Below are 21,511 nucleotides of genomic sequence, written 5' to 3'. Positions count from 1 at the left end.
TACTTCAAAATGGGGAAAGGTCTTTTTTTTACTATTTAGTCATATGAAACGTACTACTTTCTGACAAAATATTAGTAAAAATTAGTATGGACAATTTTAATTTTGAGTATTACTTGGTTAGAAACTAGTAAGTTTCATACGTCTAAATAGTACAAAAACAGAATTTTTTTCATTTTGACATTATATTAAATTTTGAAATAAAAAGTCTTTAAGTGCAGTTTGGGCATTGTCTAGGTTTTCTAGTTTGGGACTTGGACAACCTAGTTGGGGTCTATCTGGAGCCCTCTCAACATTTCTACACGGGATATTAAATAAGGAAAGATTAGTTTTCTATGGGAAAGCAGCGAGACATGAAAGAAAGAAAGGATAGTACATAAATTGCATTGAGTATGAGCCAATTCCGCTTAGGTGTTTGAAAGCAAACGTTATCCACCATAATCGGTGACGAGTTTGGCAAAGGGTGGTAGATTTTTTTTTTTTAAAGTACGGCTTTGAAAATGAATTGCATAGTACAAAATAGGGTCTCTCGATACGTTTTACGTTATGGTGTGTATATATCTTGAATGTAAAAGACCTTGTGGTATAAGTGTGTATCAGGCAAAAGCCGTCGTCGTGCTCGTGCAGAAAACGCACGATCGGTTCCCACGAAGATCTCTTGGTTCTCTTGAAGGTGTATCTTCGTAACGAAAGAACTCTCTCTCTCTCTCTTTTTCTCTAAGCGGGCAGGCTTCCACGCTCGTTTTATCCTATCCGCGCAGGTTAATACCTAACCTAACGGTTGCGTCCTTCGACCACGCAGGACCTGATTCATCCACATAACAGATCCTGTATTCCGCTAAACACGCGATCCGATGCGGTTGCCTGCTGATACATTCGAGACTCGTAAATGATCCTATTCATTTGCCCTATTCCGTAATGGCAATGAGATGCATGCAGAGTCATTACGCGTATGTACGTAGAGAGAAAAAGGCGCGCGCGGTACACAGAAGATCATCGCGTATGTGCTTTAGAAAGATTCGTTATCCCAATGTATTTGCACCTTTGTTCATCAGACATTACTATAAACGATACACGATCTTGTAGAGACCACCACAAGAATCCTCGATTCATTCACCTAATTGAATACAACAATTAAATGTATAAATGTACCTCATTTCAAGTTCATATTATATACACTGTTAATAATTTGAAAATATCAAATTGCAACTAATTAATACCAATCTAATGAAAACATAATTTGATCAAAAATATTGTTATCAATTTGATTCAATTCGTTAACAAATTGATACCTTCAAGGAAACAGTGTACTGATATGTATTAACAAAACTCTCCGATTAAATGTTTGTTCCATAAAAAAAAAATTTAGAATACTCACGATGGGCTTAAAATTGAATTAACCCAAATGTCTTTGCAATTGGGATTTTCTTCTTGATTTTGATTCTAGAATGTAAACAGGTGATTCTGTAACAAAAATTAAAATAATCGTCGAAGCCCCTTTATGAGAAACATTGATTTTTTTTAAATAACTAAAATTCCATTTTGCTTCAAAAAGGACCCCGCACTTTTTATAGAGAAATTGTCTTTTAGATAATTTTTCTGAAACTCTGCAGTTTTGTAGTTTAAGGCCTTCTGAACAAAAAATGTTATTATTCAAAATAATGGCCAGCTTTTGATCTACAGTATCTCAAAGTTGAAAAATAATAACATAATAAATAATATTTTTATGAATGTTCAATATTATTGAAAAAAGTAATATTTTTTTTTTTAAACAAGGTTAAAAATTATTTTTTTAAATAAAAATTAATCCCACAAAGTTTCTAAGGTACTTGATAACAAAGAAAAAATCGGTAATTTAATCATTTATATATATTCATTTTTCTGTTTTTCCATCAGTTGGTAACATAGATTTTTTACGGTATTTTTTATATTTTCATTTTTCTCTTTTACCATCAGTCGGTAATGTAGATTTCAATATCGGTAATTTTTATATAATTATTTTCCTGCTTTTACCATTAGTTGATAATGTAGATTTCTGGACCGGTAATTTTTTATATCGTTATTTTTTGTTTGTACCATCAGTCGGTAATGTAGATTTCTATGTCAGTAATTTTTTATATCCCCATGTTTAATATTTAAAAAGTTCCATACGGCATCAAAAAATTGATAAAATTTGCTGTAATTTATGCCCATATAGAGCTTTTTTTACTTAAATCTATTCTAGACAGAGGGGATGTCTTTTTGACAAAAAATGACCCATATAAAAATGAATCAAAATAAAATAATAAAATAAATATAAATAAATGATAATTAAAATAAAATAAAATATAAAATAAATTAAAATAATATTATTTTTAAATAAAATAATACAAAAACGTAACACAAAAATAATCCATTATTAATTAAAACAGAAATTCAAAAACACCTAATATAATGAACAAATATTTTATTTTATTTTTTTTTTTTTTAATAAAAAATTAATAAATAACACGAGTTTAAAATTATACTATCAAAATCAAGAAGAAAATTGTAGGTGTCAGTACCTTTTTGTTAAATTTATTTAAAAACATGTAAAAAATAAGTTTTGTCGTGGAAACTATTGATTAGGTATATAAAAAAAAGTTTTGCGTAAAAAATATTTCTTTTTTTAAAATATATTATAAGTTTTGTATAAAGAGTTTTTCCAAAAATGGAAATTTTTGTAAGTACAATTTAATTTTCGTTTTTTAAAAAGAAAGTTAATGTTTCTTAAAAAGGGGCTGTGGCGATCATTTTAATTATTGTTACAGAATCACTTGTTTTACACTTTAGAATCAAAATTAAGAAGAAAATCCCAGGTGCAATGACCTTTTGGTTAAATCAGTTACAAGCGCACTAAATTTAATAATGAAAATGATTAATAAAATTTTAACCAACCTTTACTGTTTTTGTAATTTACCAACGATATAGCAAATATAATACACGAACATGGACGTAAGTATAGAACACGCACTCACGCACACATCTTTTTAAAAATTATATATATATATATATATATATATATATATATATATATATATATATATATATATATATAACAGATTTTACACGCAACGTTTTTTTTTTAATTATTAAACTTTTAACTGAAGACTCGACTTTACTTTCATAATGTACTGATCGAAACTAAGCTTGAAAAACGTATCAAGATATCCTTAAATATCGGTTCCTTTAGCCCTAAATTATATTTTAATTTTAAATCATTCCTTACAGTTCATTGGTTTCTTTCTCATTGATTAAAATCGTTTTTCTTAACGAAACACAAGCTATTAAAATAGAATGTACTCCAAAGACGAGGGAAATACTTCCCTTTTGAATTAAAATTGAAGTCTCATTTTATTTTATTATTTACAATAAAGTACAGATGTTCTTGAAGCTTTTCATAAATTGTTCCTCAATTATTAAATTCATGCGCATTTTCCTTTAGAAATTTAAATAATTTGAAAATGGATTGACAGTTACATGGATCTGTTTTTGAATTATAATCCATACTAATAAAAGAAATAATATTTGTTATTATTATACACCATAATATTATATAAATTTATGCGCATTGCACAGAATACTCGTTTTCAAATGGTTTTTAAAAATTTTCTGTCCTAAATAGAGTTGTAAATTGATTGATTGTAGAAATAGGAATAATGATAGACATAAAAAAATATTTTTTAAATATTTAATCACCTTTCTATTAAAACTGCCTTCTTCTTAGTGAAAAAATAGTTTCATTTATTTGGAAAAAGAATTAAAGACAATTTTCGTTGTATATTGAGACGCATGACTAATGCCTAAAATTAATTTTTTAAAATTTTTATTTAATGTAATTTCATTAGATTGAATTTTCTTTTAGCCGCATTTATATTTGTTTGAATTATATTTGTATTAAATTAAAAATATGAATACAAAAATTTGTATCAATTTGATATACTTTTAAGTTAACTGTGTACAAAACTAAAATAATTCTTTCAAACTAATATAATCTTTGACTGTATTAAAATTCAACTATTAATATCACAGGAAAACAAATTCGGATCAACTTTTGGACGCGGAAATGTAAGAACGTTTCTTAACTTATTTTTTTTCGCTGAATTCGAATCTGTCGTTAGATTTTCTCAAACACGTCAGATTTTAAAATGGCGGATCCAATATGGCGGAAAAAAAAATTAAAAATCAGTAGCATTTGCTTGAGACATGTTTCTCGCGGGTTTTTGGGGTCGCTGATTACGAATGTGAAGTCAGATTTTAAAAATTCAAAATGGCGGACGAAAAAAAAATTAATTTGATTATTTTGAAATTTGCAACTAAGAGATTTTTGGATTCTTTGATTACGAATATGAAGTCACATTTTATTTTACAAATTCAAAATAATAAGGTTCAAACAAAAACATTTGATTTTTAATATTTTCGTCCGAAATTTTGAATTTTTAACATCTGACTTCAAATTCTTAATCAGCAACACCGAAAACCTCCGAGTAATAAGTTTTAAGCAAATCCGTTTGATTTTTAATATTCTGTCCGCCATATTGAATCCGCCATTCGGAATTGTTTAAATCTGACTTCAAATTCGTAATCAGCAACCCTAAAAAGCTTTAAGTTACGATTTTTTTTTCTAAATCATATATTTCAATTTTTAGTATTATATAAAAATTATATATATCATTACTATATTATAAAAAGATATCGCCGCCGCCGCTGCCGCTGATTTAAGAATGAACGCTAGACGAGAATTTCGACGCTACGCGGAGCTCACAGTACTCGCCTATCATTCAACTCGTGAAGCATTCAAACTCGCGTACCGTTCAGAATTTGTCTCGAAAATTTCAGAGATTGTACTATCTATATCAAAAACATTGGTTAAACATTAATATAACATCAATACTGAAAGTCAAACGACAGAATCATAGATTAAAACGAACATAACCTCAAAAATCAAAGACATATGTCAAAAACCAAAGTTTTTTGAAGGAGTTGAGACAGACATAAACTCAAAATTTTTATCAGAAGTCAAGAGATGACCCTCTCCCTTAAAATAACAAAGGTCATAGGTCAAAGGAGAACATAGCCTCAAATTTACGTCAAATGTCATAGGCGTGGAGGGGAACATAACCTCAAAATTTGGTCAAAATCATAGAAAACAATCTGACATAACCCCAAAATTAGGGGTCATAGGTTAGAAAGACGTCATCCGTGGTGCATCTTAGAAACAAATTCTTTAAAATAAAATAATAAATTTTTTTATAAAGAATTTGGGTAAAATTAATCTTTGAAAATATATAAAAACTTATTCCGTTCCTAATTAATTTTTTAATTGTAGAATAGATGAAAATTTAGTTTACGGATGCAAGTTAAAACATGGTTTATATGTTCATAGTAAAATATAAATAAATTTCTTCTGTTCAAATTTAAAAACTTTTTATTTATTAAATATAAATTTAATTAAAAATAATATTTAATATTTTTAGTAAATTTAAATAGGGGGTTGGCGCGCGAAACCCCGCTAGTATATATATATATGTTAGGCTCAAAAGCCGAAAACGGCCAATAGCCGAAAAACCAGCAAAACCTAGTTTTGGCAGACGCACTTTTGCCAAAACTAGTTGTGGACGGTTGACATCGGCTATTGGGCGTTTTAAATTGACAAAACTAATGTTGTCAATCAGAAATTTGCCAAAAGTAGGTTAGACTTTTTTTTTAACACTTTCTAAAAATAGAATTTTTCTTTTTTTGTTTACATGCACTCAGAGAAAAGATTTCTTTGAAACAAAGAAATCGTTTTTTTAAAGTCACTTTTTGAATCAAAGGTAAAATTTGTTTGAATTATAAAAATTTTTCTTTGCTTTTACGAAAACGAAATTTTTGAGTGTTTTGAATCGAAGAAATTTTTTCTTTAAATGATTTTTTTAACCTAAAGAAAAATTTCTTTGAATCAAAGAAATGTTTGTTTCGAACTTAAGTACGTTGAGTTACCATGACTGCGTTTGCGCAGACTACGTAAATTAGTAAACAGCTGTGTGTGCCTCATGGCAGCGTGTTCATGGCGTGATAATTATAATCGGATTTATGGTCTAAAAAGTGTTGTATTAAATAGTTAAATTTTGTTTTAGTTTTTCTTACAGTGAGTAATAAAGATGTTTGTGAGTTGTTCGTGTCTTTGGGATTTATGAGTGATATGTGAAATGTGTAAATATAGTGACTTGCAGTGTATTGATTGTTTTCTTATTGATCAAAATTCTGCTATGAAATTTTGTTCAGTGTTTTACATGTAAAAATGCGCATTAAATTAATTAAATGTCTTTGAAATACATTTCAAATATTTCAAAAATATTTAATTAATTTAATATTTTTAAACTATAATGTAATCAAAGTATATACAATCTCAAAACGAAATAAATATATTTTCCATTTCAAAAAATTTGTGCATTAAAGTAAACATTTATTTCTTTAATTAAAATAAAAAAATTTTGCAAAATCAAAGAAATATTTCTTTGAGTCAATAAAAAGCAAATAAAGAAGTAATTTCTTTAAATCAAAGAAATTTTTCTTTGACCCTTTGACAATGCACAAATTTCTTTGATTCAAAGAAACGTTCTTTGAAACAAAGAAATTTTTTTCTGTGTGTGTGGTCCCTTACACGGAGAAAAAAGATTTCTTTTATAAAGTAACTTTTACTACTTTCAGAGTAAAACTGGACCAACTCGAAGTTTCTGCGCATCTCTGGCAATTTTTACTCCAAAAATAGTAAAATTTACTCTAGAAATAGTAAAACTTACTACGGAAACAGTAAAATTTACTACAGAAATAATAAATTTTACTATTTTTGGAGTAAAAATTGCCAGAGATGCGCAGAAACTTCGAGTTGGTCCAGTTTTACTCTGAAAGTAGTAAAAATTACTTTTTCTTTTTCTCCGTGTAGGTTGTTAGAAATAATATTTCATTAATTTTAAGTCGAAAAAAACATGGAACTATTTTTAAAAAAATCAATTTCGGCGAAAAAAGACACCCTGTGTAGAAAAAACTTCTGGGGTTAGTGATTGTAGCATCCTTAGCTTTACTTTGAAAATTTGTAGTCCGCCATGTTGGATATGCCATTTTAAATTTTGAAAATCTGACGTCATATTCGTAATGAGTAACCCATTATACAAAAGTTAATTTCTTTACAAAAAATCAAAACTTAAATTGTGAATTTAAACTGTTGGACTGATATTTGTATTTTCTATCAATTTTTTTTGTAGCGCCAATACTAATTATGTTAAAACGCTTTAGTCGACGATACTGCTTAGTTGTCAACTGTTTTTTTATTTCTTTGTAACTCCAAATGTCATTCTAACACTGCATGAAAAAATAAATAAGTGCGTAATATAGTTTCAAATTTTAATTTTTTGTAAAGAAATTAAATTTGTGTAAGAATACATTTGCTTAAGTAGAAAAATTTGTGTGGAAAATTCATTGTTTAAATAGAACGGTCTTTGTCATAATTAAAAATGTCTAACCTACTTCTGGCTATCTCTAGCTACCAAAGCCATTATTGGCAAATTTCTGATTGTCAAAACTAGTTTTGGCAAAAGTGCGTCTGCCAAAACTAAGTTTGGCTGGTTTTTTTGGCCATTGGCTGTTTTCGGCTTTTGAGCCTAACATAATATATATATATATATATATGTGAGCTGGAGTAATTTTGTCGATTATTGGTGACTATAATGAAACGAAATTCTTGACGAATGTCCTAGATCGAGTATTCATCGATCAAAATTGAATTGAGGAACGTTTTATATATACATGTATGTATATAGCAAAAACGGATTGCACGATCAACTATACTGTTCATATTTGCCCATTCCTCTGTAAATGCATACTTCAATAGCGGGTACCTATAGGCACCGAAATACGACCCCTCATGCCTATGATAAACCGTGAATATAAGTTTGCCTCTATATATACGTGCACTGTGGAACCTCCTACTTGGTCGATCGATTTTTCTTTATCGACGAATGCCGTGCATCGCGCCAATTTCCAGAAATTATCGCGTTCCAGCCGCAACGTGCAACACGCACAAAAGTATAACGCGTTTATACTGTTACTCGAGTTTTGACTCTTTAAACTCCTCCGTGTGTATAAATTATTATTCACCTAACTTTTCTATATGCAGATCATAAGGGAAGTAATATATTTTTCAAATATTCATATTTTTCATTTTTAAAAAATCAATATATATATTTCTCGACTTAATTTCAAACAAATGTCAAGGTTATAAATACAGTACGAAAAAATAGAGTTTATTTTCATTCTCATTTTAAATTAAGTCTTTTTTTTAATATTTTGGTGGAGAAATCGAAGCGCGAAGTTAAATTAAGATTCTGTGTATATGTATAGGATATGTATTTTCGAGAATTGTCATGTGTGCGACTTTTAATGAAAATAGGAGAGCAAAAATCATATAATTTTTAGAATTCATTTCAAAATTTTATCATTAACCCTTAACACCATGAGTATAGTAGATCCGAGCATTTTTTCAAGCTTAAATTAATTGAATGTGTAGCTTTTGAATATTTTTTATATTTTAATATATTAGTTTGACATATTATTAGTAATTTTAAAAATTTTTTGTTACAACTAATTCAATACAAAAGAATAAATTAATTTAAAACATTTCTTAATTATAAATTTTTAATTTTAACCTAAAAAGTCACATTTTATTCTGCAAAATAAATACCTTTTTTGCAAGTCCTGCTGTTGTGGTAATTTTTTTCTAAAGTAATAATACATCATATAACCTTAAATTTTTAAGTCATAATATATTAAAATTTAAATAACTCATAAAATTTTTAAGTAAAAACACGCAATTTTTTTCGTTTTTATTATTTACAATTTTTTTTAATTAATTTAACCCTCTCGTTGGCAGAAGGAATTCGACAAAAAGTTCCTCTAAATGTACAGAAAAATTTTTCTCCTAAAAATTAATATTCAGAGGTTTTTGGGGTCACTGATTACGAATTCGATATTATTTTTTCAAAATTCAAAATGTCGGATCGAATATGGCGAATTTTTTTTTCAAAAATTGTTCAGATTCGCTTGAATCTCTCTATTCGGGGGTTTTCGGGATCACTGATTACGATTTCGATGTTAATTTTTCAAAATTCAAAATAGCGGATCTAATATGGTGGACTTTTTTTCAAAAATTTTGGAATTCTGACTTCGAATTCGTAATAAGCGACCCCAAAAACTCCCGAGTACCAATTCTTAAGCAAATTCAAGTAATTTTTTTAAAATGGTTCGCCATATTGGATCCGCCATTTTGAATTTTCTAAATCTGACGTTTACGAATCGTAAACAACGACCCCATAAACCACCGAATTGAATGGGAAGTTTGAAGCAAATCTGTACTGTGGGTTCCGGTAGTCAAGAAAAGGAAATTTTAATTTTTGACAATTATAGAATTTTTTTTTTTTTAAATTGAGCTGCCGGATCAAAGAAGGGCACATAACCCATTTGAATTACATTAGTTATGTGCCCTTCTTTGATCCGGCAGCTCAATTAAAATTTTTTGAAAATCCATGCGAGAGATTCTTAATCATTAAAAAAAGCGTGGAAAAAAATTGTCAATGAAAAATAATGAAAATTGTGAAAGAAGATTTAAAATATTAATTTTTTGAAGACTTTAATTTCTAAAATGATTAAAAATTAAAATTTCCTTTTTTTTACCATCATGTATGTTTTTAGTACCTAAATGATAAAAGAAAAAAAATATAACTTCCTGCGATCATTAAAATTTAAAGCACTCAAAATAAAGGTAGTGACTTCCCTTAAATTATAAAGAAAATAAAGTTTTTGATAGTGCAATATTAAATTACAATTATAGTAGTATCTCATATATATATATAAATGATTTACATGAATTCAAGGTCCGTCAATCATTTATGTTATTTAAAGAGATGCAAATCTTTCCAGTCTTCTTATATTGCGCAAAAGCGTTACGGAATATACCTACATGCGTGATTAATAATTGGTTGATGATTCTCGTTGTTCATTTCAGATATGCAATCGTTACCGGAAACTATCATGATGAAAAAGAAAAAATAAAGAATTTTGTGTCAGGGGAATTTTAAAAATTCACACACACAAATAATTTCTATTCTTTTTTTTCCTTTTTGATATAAAAATAAAAATTGATAAATTTGTTTTTGAAACTGAATTTTTTGAAAATGGAAAATTTTTATTCACATACATCAAAGATTTACAAAAATACAAATTTATTCAGCGTCTAGGAGACATATACTCATTTTGAACTACTGAGTTGATCGAATTGACTTTTGCATTAGGTTAATCTTACATAGGCACGCATGTCGTTTGGTGCAGTATATAGGAACTGCGACATTTGTTCGTCACGGAACAAGGTCTTTCGTGACTTGAAAATACGTGGAAACGATGAAGAGAACTCTTTCCTATATATAGAGCCAACTCTGGATGGTAACAAAATTGACCAAACGTTTCACAAAAAAAAAATAAAAATTTCCAAATGGAATTAAGTACCATTTGTTTTTATAAGAAATTTTCAAGAATTAAGATTTATCTACTCTCTAAATTTGAATCAGCGATAAGTATACCACTGGTACCAATCTAAAAAATCAATGAAATTTTACTAATTCATCAGTGCATGCTGATTGGAATCAGTGGTATACTTATAGCTGAGAATCAGCGATATTTTGCTGATTCAAATTAAGAGAGTATAATAAAAAATTTGATTTTTATTGGTATACATTGCTAAGAATTTAAAAATTTATGAATAATAATATTTTTGATTTTCTGCAAATGAGGCTCCGGATCTTAAAAGAAATTCGAATTTCCATCACAAGTTTTGGTCACTGAAAATTATAAGGTATTAAAATAAGTTGCAACGCTTATTATTTTAATACAATTTTTGCTTATTTTAATACCAAAATGGATTAAAATAAGCAAAATTGGATTAAAATAATAAGCGGTGCAGCTTATTTTAATGCCTTTAAAATTTCTGTGGTGGTGTTAAAATTTTGAAATTTTCAAGATAAGAATCAATTTTTAAAATTTGATATTGAAGAATTTAAAAATTTTATCTAGGTACAAAAACTTGTGATGTAAATTCGAGCGCATCTTTTAAAATCCAGAACCTTAAATTTTAATTTCCAAAAGCTTATGTCTAATCTTAAAATGTAATATAGGTAGTTTATATTCAAATCGAAGTTCGTTGAAGTATCCAAGTTGGTGATTTATATCTGTGGTGTGTGTGTCTGTGTGTAAATTTATTAAAGTTCGTTTAAGAGTATTTACTTCCACTGGGTTCGATAAGAAGTTTTTCTTCCCAGTCACACTGCGTTTTGCTTGTAACAAGTAAAATAATGAAAAAAATTAAAAACAAATAGAGCTGTGCAACTTTTTAAAATTCGAACCGCTCCATAAGAATTAACATGGGCTCGAATCGAATATTCGATCCGAGCCCATACAAAATTTGAACTTTTGCACAGCTCTAAAAACAAACATTAAAATTACTTTCTGTTTCTTTTTCTCTGAATTCTTGTGACTCAAATTCCAAATTAGCACTACCGGTCAGGAAGAAGAAATCAGATATATACGAAACTATGCATGAGTTGAAGCAAAATGTTTGTGGTTGCGGATGATTGTATCTATATATATATGTGTGTGTCCTCTGTATCGAGAAGGGTGGAATGTTTAGTGTGCTCCTTCCGGTGTAAAGCCAAGGTATTTAGAATGCAACCCTCTGGCAATTTTAGGGGTTAATTGAACGGTTTTCGAATAACTTTGTACCAGAGAACATCAACTCTGTGTGTATAACAATCAGAAGGTTTGAATTTCAGTAAAAAGACGATGTTACTGGACAGACAGACAGACAATATATATATATACACCGTTACACACCGCACTAGAACGATAATGGCGAAGCCACTTCGACAAGAGATAGGGGATCTTTTGCTGCAGTGTGCGTGACAGCAGTTCTACTCGTGCACGCATGCACGTGCGACTTGGACATGCATGCCACTGCACGCATCATGACACTAACTATAGCTAAAAGGGATATCCACTAAGCGATTCAAATTTGCAGTCCCGTTCAATCTTAAGTGTTGTGCCATGGTCGCGAACGAGAATTTACCATTTTTTTTTCTAGCTATAACACATGTAGACTGATTTAGAAAAAAATGAATTTTTTAACATATACTTTACTGAGAAACTTTCCTGTCAACATTTACAAGAAATTTAAAACTATTTGTGGAATCTTTTCCTCTAAATTCAAATCAACGATAAATATTGTATAACTAATTCTGTTTATTTCGAAAACTGAAGAAAAAGAGTGTAATTTTTATTTCAAATACAAAATTAGCAACAAATTTTAACCTATAATTGAGGGTGCTTTAGCATTAGTCAAAATTGTCTGCAACAAAAATTGTACCGGTTTTTTTGTGAATGAATAGTATACTTATACTTTTTTTTGTACCACTGATTACAAATTTAATATCAAATTTGTACTCAACGACCCCAAAAAATCGTTGAAAATCTGACAACTGATTTTTAATCAGTAACCATAAAAAAATCCGGATTGGCCTAAAATTAATTTTTTAGAATTTTCTTTTAACTTAATTTATATATATTTATCTGAAATTTACTGTGAAACAGGATTTGACATACTATACATTAAATGTTTCGAAAGCATCAACATATTTTAAAGTTGAACGCAAAATATTAATTTTATTTAATAATACTTTACAACTATTTCCCTTGAAAAGAAGGATTTCCGTATGTTATCTCGCGTTGTACTCTGCAGTTCTCTGCCCATTTATTAGCGTCTTCTTTAAATTCTTCTAACATATGTGAAAATAATGTGTTGACAATTCCAAGTAATAAGTGCAATTCCGAGGGAGGAATCAAATCTAGAATAAGTTCATCGTTGCTAGTTTGGAGGGTGTATACAATTTTTGTGTTCTTTTGCATTAGTCTTCTTTGCTGCCAGCATTACACCAATCCATATTATTTCTTAGTCCACTACAAATAGTCAACAACAATGATATTCGCCAGCTTTAAATTGGTAGCGATCGTACCTTCAAAATCATTAATGTTTAATGCTTCCCATAACTGTAACACATAAACAATTTCTTAACACTCGAGCTTCTAGATTTTTTGGCTTTTATACCATCACTATACGATTGCCAACTACATATTTCACTTTCAATCAAATCATAATCTGTGCCTGACTGTATACTGAGGCAAACTTTTAAAAATCCACCTCCTCCATCTATATTTATATTTGATGTTTTGAAAATCTTTTACGAAAAATAATGTTTCTTTCGGCTTTTTTGGATTGCTGATCATAACTTTGAGGTGATTATCTCCTTTTGGCTGCAATAATTTTGTTGAGTTAGAATCATCTTTTTCTTTAAGAACATTTTTTTTATAAAGCTGGATGTTAATTTTTCATTTGTTTTCAATTCAAAATTATTTGTAATACTCTGTACATGTTCTACAATTTTTGATGCTTTATAAACATGTCTTTTACCTTATCTGTTTAACAGAAAAACAATTAGAACACATTTTTTGGAACAACTTTTTTCATTCTATTCAATCTTATACTAATTTACAGAAGTAACAATGACAGTTAACAGATTCATTTAATCTTGTTTGTTTTTTTAAGCGAAATTGTGAGAAGTCTATTTGCAAAATTCGATTCTTATCAATATCAGAATAAAGATTTAATTTGCACGAAGGACACACTACTTGTCTTATCTTTTCTACAATACAACAAACAAATAATATAACAGATTCTTAATAATCTTTGGTTTGCTGTGCAGCATAATGCTCAAGTCAGTAACACTTGGTAAACTAATAAAGTAAATAAAGATTTTCAAATATGTTATTTGAAATTTTTTAGGTTTAGTTTATTAATGATGTACTGAATAATACGTCATGCTAATGTCACGTTAAATTATAAAAAAATTGAAGTTAGATCTAAATTGCACTGAAAATCACGAGGTTAATAGTTCAAATACATTTTCTGTATCAAAAAAACAATAAAAATTACTTTTTAAATGAAAAGTACATAATTTTCTTTATTCTGTGTAATATAATATGCTCTTAAGAAAACAATTTTAATAACATATTGAGTAAATAGAGAGTAAAAAACGATTTCAAGAAAAAAAATGTTTAAATCTGTTAATGATTTAAACTTTGCCGCGAATTATAATTGCTAATTCTGTCACTAGAGCAAAGTACACGTTAGAGTCAGTCTTAAGATCGTCACGATATGATAGAGTTCGATTTTTAATTGTCTGAGTGCTAATACAATTATTGAGCGAGATCGAAATCCTAATCTGTGTGTTTATCTCATTAACTTCAAATCATTTAACGTGTATCTCAGTGTATTTCAAATTCATCTATACTTCACACCTTTTTATTAAATATATTTCTTTACATTTTAATTTCGAACCTTGTCTCTGAACTTTATCTCTTTCCCATAATTTAATTTTTAGTGGACCTTTAACAAATCGAAAAATCGCAATTATAAAAAAGTTCTCACTCTTCGATTTTAATTTTTTTTTGCAAAATGTTCCTGAAACAGTCCTATATTATCCCCATAAAGAAAATCAAAGGTAGAAGAAAGTCGAGGTTGAAAATATTTGAAGACTATTGTGACCTGTGAAATAAAATTTATATTTATTTTTGTCCGCTTGGTAATTTAGTAAATTTTTCCTGCTTTATCTTGAAATTAAAAGGCTCTGAGCCACGGGTACATGTAAGAAAAAGAATATTGCTTTTAATGACAAGATTACAAGTTTATGTAGACAAAAATGTAGAGTTCTAAAATTGATCTTTGAGAGAGATTATCCTGAAGCAACCAGTCTTGAAAATAAAGGAAGTCAGCATTCTACTCTCTACATTTGAATTAGCGACTATTCGCTTATTCGTAACTGCATACTCTGGACTGATCAAAATAGCGACTATTCGCTAGCAATTAACAACTATTCGCTAGTAATTAGCGAATTTTCAATGAGTGATTATTCACTTATTCCCAGCTTCATAGTCTGCGCTAGGAATAAGCGAATAGTCACTAATTCAAAGCGAATAGTCGCTAATTCAGATTATAGAGTACTGCAACAAGGAATGTAAAGGTTACTAAAAATTTTTACAAAGAGTTAGAAAGGATTTAGATAAAAAGTATTGACGAATTACCTTAAAAATTTAGAAGTGAAATGTATAAAAAAGGACCACTGCTGTGTCCTTAAATATGCGCAGGAATGACTGGTATGTACCAGATGTCGTTTATGAGATCACAAAAAGGTCGATGGGCCTTGGACCAAAGGTCCAATTGACCGTGACGAAACTCAAACATATATAATTCTTCCAGATAAGAAAGAAAAGAGGTTTCACAAATATTTTAGTAAATAAAATTCTTGTGTACTTAAATGATTACTTGATAAATGGAGAAACTTTTCTAACACTTTGATACAGAAATTCTTCAAAGTTCAATTTGAGTATAAAATTGGACAGAGTAATAGTACTTTTACAAAATTCGTATATGAACATGACGAGCTGGTACCAAAATCTACAATGTAGAGGCTTCGGTTTTTCTTCTGATCTGAATTCGGATGAAAACCCATGTCTGTTATTAGTGGAACAGTGCAGTCCAGTTATAACAAAAACCAATCTTCTAAGTTTTATTATCAAAATTTGGATGCAATCCTAGGGTAAGCATTACTTATTACAATGGCGTGAGAGAAAATAAGGGATAATCTACGTCATAAATGTTCTCCAGCTCATCTGATAAATTTTTGGTAATACAGAACTTGTTAGAAAGTCCAATTTTTATCGTAACGGTCACTAGCATAAGTTGTATTAAATTTAAAACCTTTTATTTTATTCTTATTTACAATAAAGTACAGATGTTCTTGAAGCTTTAACTAAAGTATTTCTCAATTACTGAATTCTGCGCATTTCCTTTTAATAATTAAATGATTTGGAAATAGATTGTCAGTTACATGCATCTGTTATTAAATTGTAATTCATATTAAAAATGATAATAATAAAAATAATAATTTTTATTTATATATATATTTGAATTTATTACTTGGTCAAGATTTATATAGATATACACCGATAAATTGTTCTTATTATAGCCTATAATATTATATAAATTAATGCGCATTATATGGGATACTCGTTTTTAAAGGGTTTTAAGAATTTTTTGTTGTAAATTTAATATTTTATTATAGGGAAGGGGATTGGGAAAATAAAAGTTTTATTTTAGTACAATATTCAGTGTTACATATTAATTGTAAAAATAGGAATAATAATAGAAAGAAAATACTTTTATGGGCCATTTATTAATTACGTAAGGGTCCTTAGGGGGAGGGGGGGTTTATAAAATCTCTACATGGTCTTACGTGGGGGGGTGGGGGGTAGAAGCTAATCTTACGTAAGATTTTGCCAAGTATTTTCCATTTGTATTGTTGTAATTAATTTTTTAATTACATTAATAATGTTAAAAACTTACGTAAGAAGTGGGATGGGGGGTCCGAAAAATCTACTTGTATATATTTATTTTTTTTTTATTTCGCACTCTCACATACACACCACACCTATATATATATTTAAGTCGAAAGAATTTACCCTTCCATACACACACACACTCACACACACATATATATATATATTTTTTGAAGCCTGAAAAACTTGGTATTCCTTAGTGGTCACCCATCAAAGTACTACCTGCGATCAACGTTGCTTAACTTTCGTGATTGACTAGAACCACCGAAGGCCAACGTGAAACAGTAGCTTCATAGCGTTCAACGATTACTTTACAGTCAAATTTCGTCCTCAAGATTTTTTCATATTAAGTAAATAAAAGAATATTATTATTAATATTAATATAATTTAATTGATAATTAAATATTTTTAAGTTTTATGTTTCGAAAAAATACGAAAAATTATAAAATAGTAAAATAAATTTTTTTATAATTCTAAACATATCATATGGGTTTTTAAAATTTTTAACTTAATCAAAAAAAAAAAAAAAATTTTTTATGAATTTTACATTACCATACTTTTGATTTAAATAGTTTCGTTTTTTCATTTTATGTAATATACTTTTCAATCAATAAAATTGTTATTGAATAAATAACGGGAAATTCAATAGCATTGAACTATTTGATTCAAGAGTATTTTTTTTCCCAGTGCATATATATGTTATTTTCAAAGAAGTAGGTGTTATATTATGCAGTAGTTTCGTGTAGTATCCTATCGTTCTCACCCTTCGTAACTGTTATTATTCCCCTTCTTAGATAAACAAAACTTTACAGTTGGGAATAGAAAAAAAAATCATTATAAAATCAAGACTTTTGACATTTGATGAAAAAAAAAAGAATTTCTTTGTTTTTTCCCTAATGAATTTTTTATTTGTAATTATTTTTGTACATTAAAAAAAAATTTCTTAAAGGATACCCACCCATTTGCTTTAATTATACGGTCTTTATGTATAATTGACTTTTTATTAAAAGATTACTGAAAAAATTTTAGGGTTAAAAAACAATAATTTTTTATAGAAAAAATAGGTCATTTTATTGGTAGGTACATATACATTTTTTATTGATACATTTCCAACAAATATTAAATCACGTCATTCGAAAGAGCGAGAGCAAAAAATATTTGCAAATATACTTTAAGAATTTTTTTTTCTAATTTCGTGGTTAAAATCCAAGTTTGAAAATTTAAAATACATATTAATAAATATGTCCATATTTGTCAGTCAAATCGTATATTCTGATTGCAAAAAAAAAAAAATCGTGAATAAATGAAAAACAAGAGTTTTTCCTCTATACTTGCCTCGAGGATATATTCACTTTACAATTTCCACATATATGGGATGAGAAACATAATTCAGAAGTTCATGGTGACCCTCGTCAGGTGGAGATGTTGTTATACAGAATCATGTCACTAATAAAGGGCAAAGAGCCACTACACACTGAATAAGGCCACCCAGTGCGAACGAGATTTGAGGCATTTCGTCGAGAGTCAACGGGTTTTTTTTTCTTCTTTTCTTTTAGCTACTCTTACCCACAGGATACAACCTGTATATACGCAAGAACGCAGCGTCGATCTTGCAACAAATCTATTTCCACGGAGTGCAAAAACAGAAGACACGCCGTGCTGGGTAATGAACTAATCTAGCTTGAGCTCGTTCGACCGCGAGGGAGCGATGGAAAGAGGGAAAGGACGAAGGAAGAAGGACTCTTGCCGCGGCTTAATAACATGAGTTTTTCCTGGGTGGCTGCGCGGAGCAAACGCAAAAGAGAAGCAAAGAGAGAGAGAGAGAGAGAGAGAGAGAGAGAGAGAGAGAGAGAAAGGGACAGTGAAGTAACACAATAAGGAAGAAAGATGTAAAATTAAAAGAAGAGGAATTTTTATGTACACATGTGTAAATGTCTTAGATTAGTCCGAAAATACGAAAACAGTCCAAAATTGATTTGCAAAAAGAAAAATTTGCAATAGTTTGGAACTTACATAAAAATCGCTCTGCAATTAGTCGGCAGTAATCTGCGTTTAATTTGATCAAAATACTTAAATCCAAACTATGAATTTTAAATAATCAGAAATGTAAACAATCCGCAAGTACTCAACAGTAGCGGATTTGGTTTGCTTAAAAAACTTAATTCAAATTAAGTCCAAAGTATTTTTGAGAATCCGCAAAAAGACAAATTCGAAATAGTTTAAATTTACATGAAACTACGATACAATTAGTTTGCAAATATTTTGCATTCAATTTGATCATAATACTTTATGTGGAATAAGCAGAAATTTTTAGATAAACAATCCGTAAACTGTATGCAACAGTAGCGGATTTACTTTGCTTAAATTGTCTTAAAATACTTAATCCGAAATAGTCTGAATTGTCATTAAAATTATCTAAAATTTCGGTTGCAATAACTAAAATTCTGGTTAATCTAACTAAAATTCTGGTTAATCTAACTAAAATTATAATGCTAAATATATCGTGACTAGAATTCTAGTTAAATTAATCAGAATTTTGATCAATGTAACTAGAATTCTGGTTGATATAACAAAAATTAATCTAACCAGAATCATAATGTTTATAAAATCAAGTACAATGTTTTTTGGGACTGTAGGAGTGGAAAATTCTTGGAATTGGATGCACAAAAATACACTATCAAGTTCGCACTTGATTGTTGTGCAATGAATGCTTATTTCTTGCATACAAATTCTGGATTACTTAGGACTCCTTTCCGGAATCAATCGTTTCCAAACATTCCGATTTCTGGTCAGGCTTTTGTCATCCAGAATTAGTTCGGTATAACTAGTGTATTCGGAATTAATAGTCCAATCCAAAATTAGTTAAATTTTAAATTAATCCTGTCTGTGGAATTAGTAATCCAAAATCTGCATTCATTAATTGTGTATCATCGGACTTACTTTGGAGTCAATCGAACTAATTTACTAGTTACATAAACTAAACTAATTTCAGTCTCAATCGGACTAATTCCGGATGACAATATCCTGACTGTGAACCAGATTGTTTCGGACTAATTCGAAATTAGTCTGAAATAATTTGGTTCATAAGTCAGATTATTCTAATCCGGAATTTTAACTAGAGATAGTGTTATAAAACAATGGAGTGTTCCTTTCCTTTATTGTAATCCGTGTGGCTTTTATTTGAGGCCCTAAACTGCTACTTGTATTTGTTTGCACTTATAATTTAATATAATTAATTAATAATAATTAATACAATTAATTAATTTTGAATTTATAATTCGTTTTAGGTGCAGTTCTAGTTCAACCATACTGGTGTACAAATCGGCCATTTTGTAAGTAACAGATTATTATTTACTTTTTATTTTATTTATATGATACTCCTTATTATTAAAAGTTGTTACCCTAAGTTTACATACATCCTATAACCAACTTGATTTTTTATCAAAACTTATTTTTTTCATGTAGTAGTAATAAATAATTCATGGATCAACCTCCCCACTCAACTAAGTTTATACTATTATTATTTTGTACACGTATAATTTAAAAGTTTAAGAAAGTAATTCTATTTATATAATTAAACTTTTTATAGAATAATAAATGTACAAAAGGGTGGTTATTGACTAAAATATGTTTAAATTTATTTCTAGAGGTTTTCGTTAGTTGTCATTACTTTGGTATGAAGTTGTTTCAGGAATAACCTACATTTCATAAAATTGTTAGTTTTTAGTTTTCTCCTTTGTAAATGTTAAATATTCAAAATTTTTAGTTAAGATTTATATAAAATGGCTAGTGCGAGTCAAGATTTAGAAGCTAATGTCATACTGGTAGGGAAAGTTCGATTTCTACACGTCGATGGATTTATATATACGAAGCATTAGAATGGTGTTAAAGGGAAAATTTATTGGCGATGCAGAAGGAAACTTGAGTGCAGAATGAGAGCAACTACAATTAATGTTGGACATAAATTGGAGCTTTTGTCTGTTGGAGATGCCAATTCGCATGATCACGCGCCCGATTTAGAAGAAGTAGAAGCTCTCAGACAGAGAGCAAATTTAAAAAGGGCTGCCGTTGAACATCCTAAATGTCCCCCTGCGAGAATCTTAAGAGTATTCCAAGATTTACCACCTTCTGTCTTAGCAGCACAATCTAATATTGGCAATGTTGTCCATTTATGCTTATTTCACCTGTGCCAAAGTGTTTATCGTAGAATTCAATCTGAGGGGTTACAGGAAATGTACAATAATAAAAATGATCCAAGTATTCGAGAAGCAACACGAAGCATGTGCGCTCTAGCATTCGTACCACCGGAAGATGTGCCTGCTATTTTTGATTTGTTTTTGGATGATGTGCCAGAGGAGTTTGTACTAGTAGCAGAATACTTCGAGGTTAAAAATTAAATCTGAAATTAATAAAATATTTAAATTTAATATACTATTAAAATATATACTATTCCACACATGATTTTCTTGAGGTTACGTATATTCGTGGAAAAGCTGCGAGAGGAAGAAGAAAATCAGTGTCAGTTCGATATGCCCCTATTCTGTGGAATCAGCATCAAGCTGTCATTCAAAGAATTGCCAGAACTAATAAAATGCTTCAGAGGGCTGGCATAATCGGTTTCAAGTTGTTGTTGGTCGACGATACCATCCCAGCCTCTATGCTTTTTTAAATGAATTGCAGCAAGAACAAGGCGATACAGAATGCATGGTTAACCAGCTAAATCTGGGACAAAAAATACGATCACTACCTACATCTAATTTTCAAAGTATTGAGGAAAGAGTTTTTACTATTGTGGCACAATATTAACAATATTTCGACGACAATCGAGAACTAGAATAGATAAAAGCACTTAGGCATCATTTACATTTATAAACAATTTACACCTTTATCAAACATGCATTTCAATAAAATTATATATTTTGGGTAATTTGTACTTTTGGACTTTTTGTACTATTGGGCTTTT

The 21,511-nt window shown here is 29.1% G+C and overlaps 1 long non-coding RNA gene across 1 annotated transcript in view; it reads left to right on the top strand.

The window, feature by feature from the left end:
- The window catches only part of LOC127277785 (uncharacterized), a 151,219-nt gene that overhangs the window by 20,610 nt on the left and 109,098 nt on the right, over window positions 1-21,511 (top strand). Inside the window, exon 2 of the long non-coding RNA XR_007842406.1 lies at window positions 19,836-19,880. This is a non-coding gene — a long non-coding RNA (uncharacterized LOC127277785). The remainder of the gene's footprint in view (window positions 1-19,835; window positions 19,881-21,511) is intronic.

The sequence above is a fragment of the Leptopilina boulardi genome, unplaced genomic scaffold, assembly GCF_019393585.1.
Source record: "Leptopilina boulardi isolate dan_hultmark-lab unplaced genomic scaffold, ZJU_Lbou_2.1 LbouV2_179, whole genome shotgun sequence".
Lineage (NCBI taxonomy): Eukaryota > Metazoa > Arthropoda > Insecta > Hymenoptera > Figitidae > Leptopilina > Leptopilina boulardi.
Note: the sequence above shows the minus strand (reverse complement) of the source record. Positions and strands in the feature narration are given on the sequence as shown.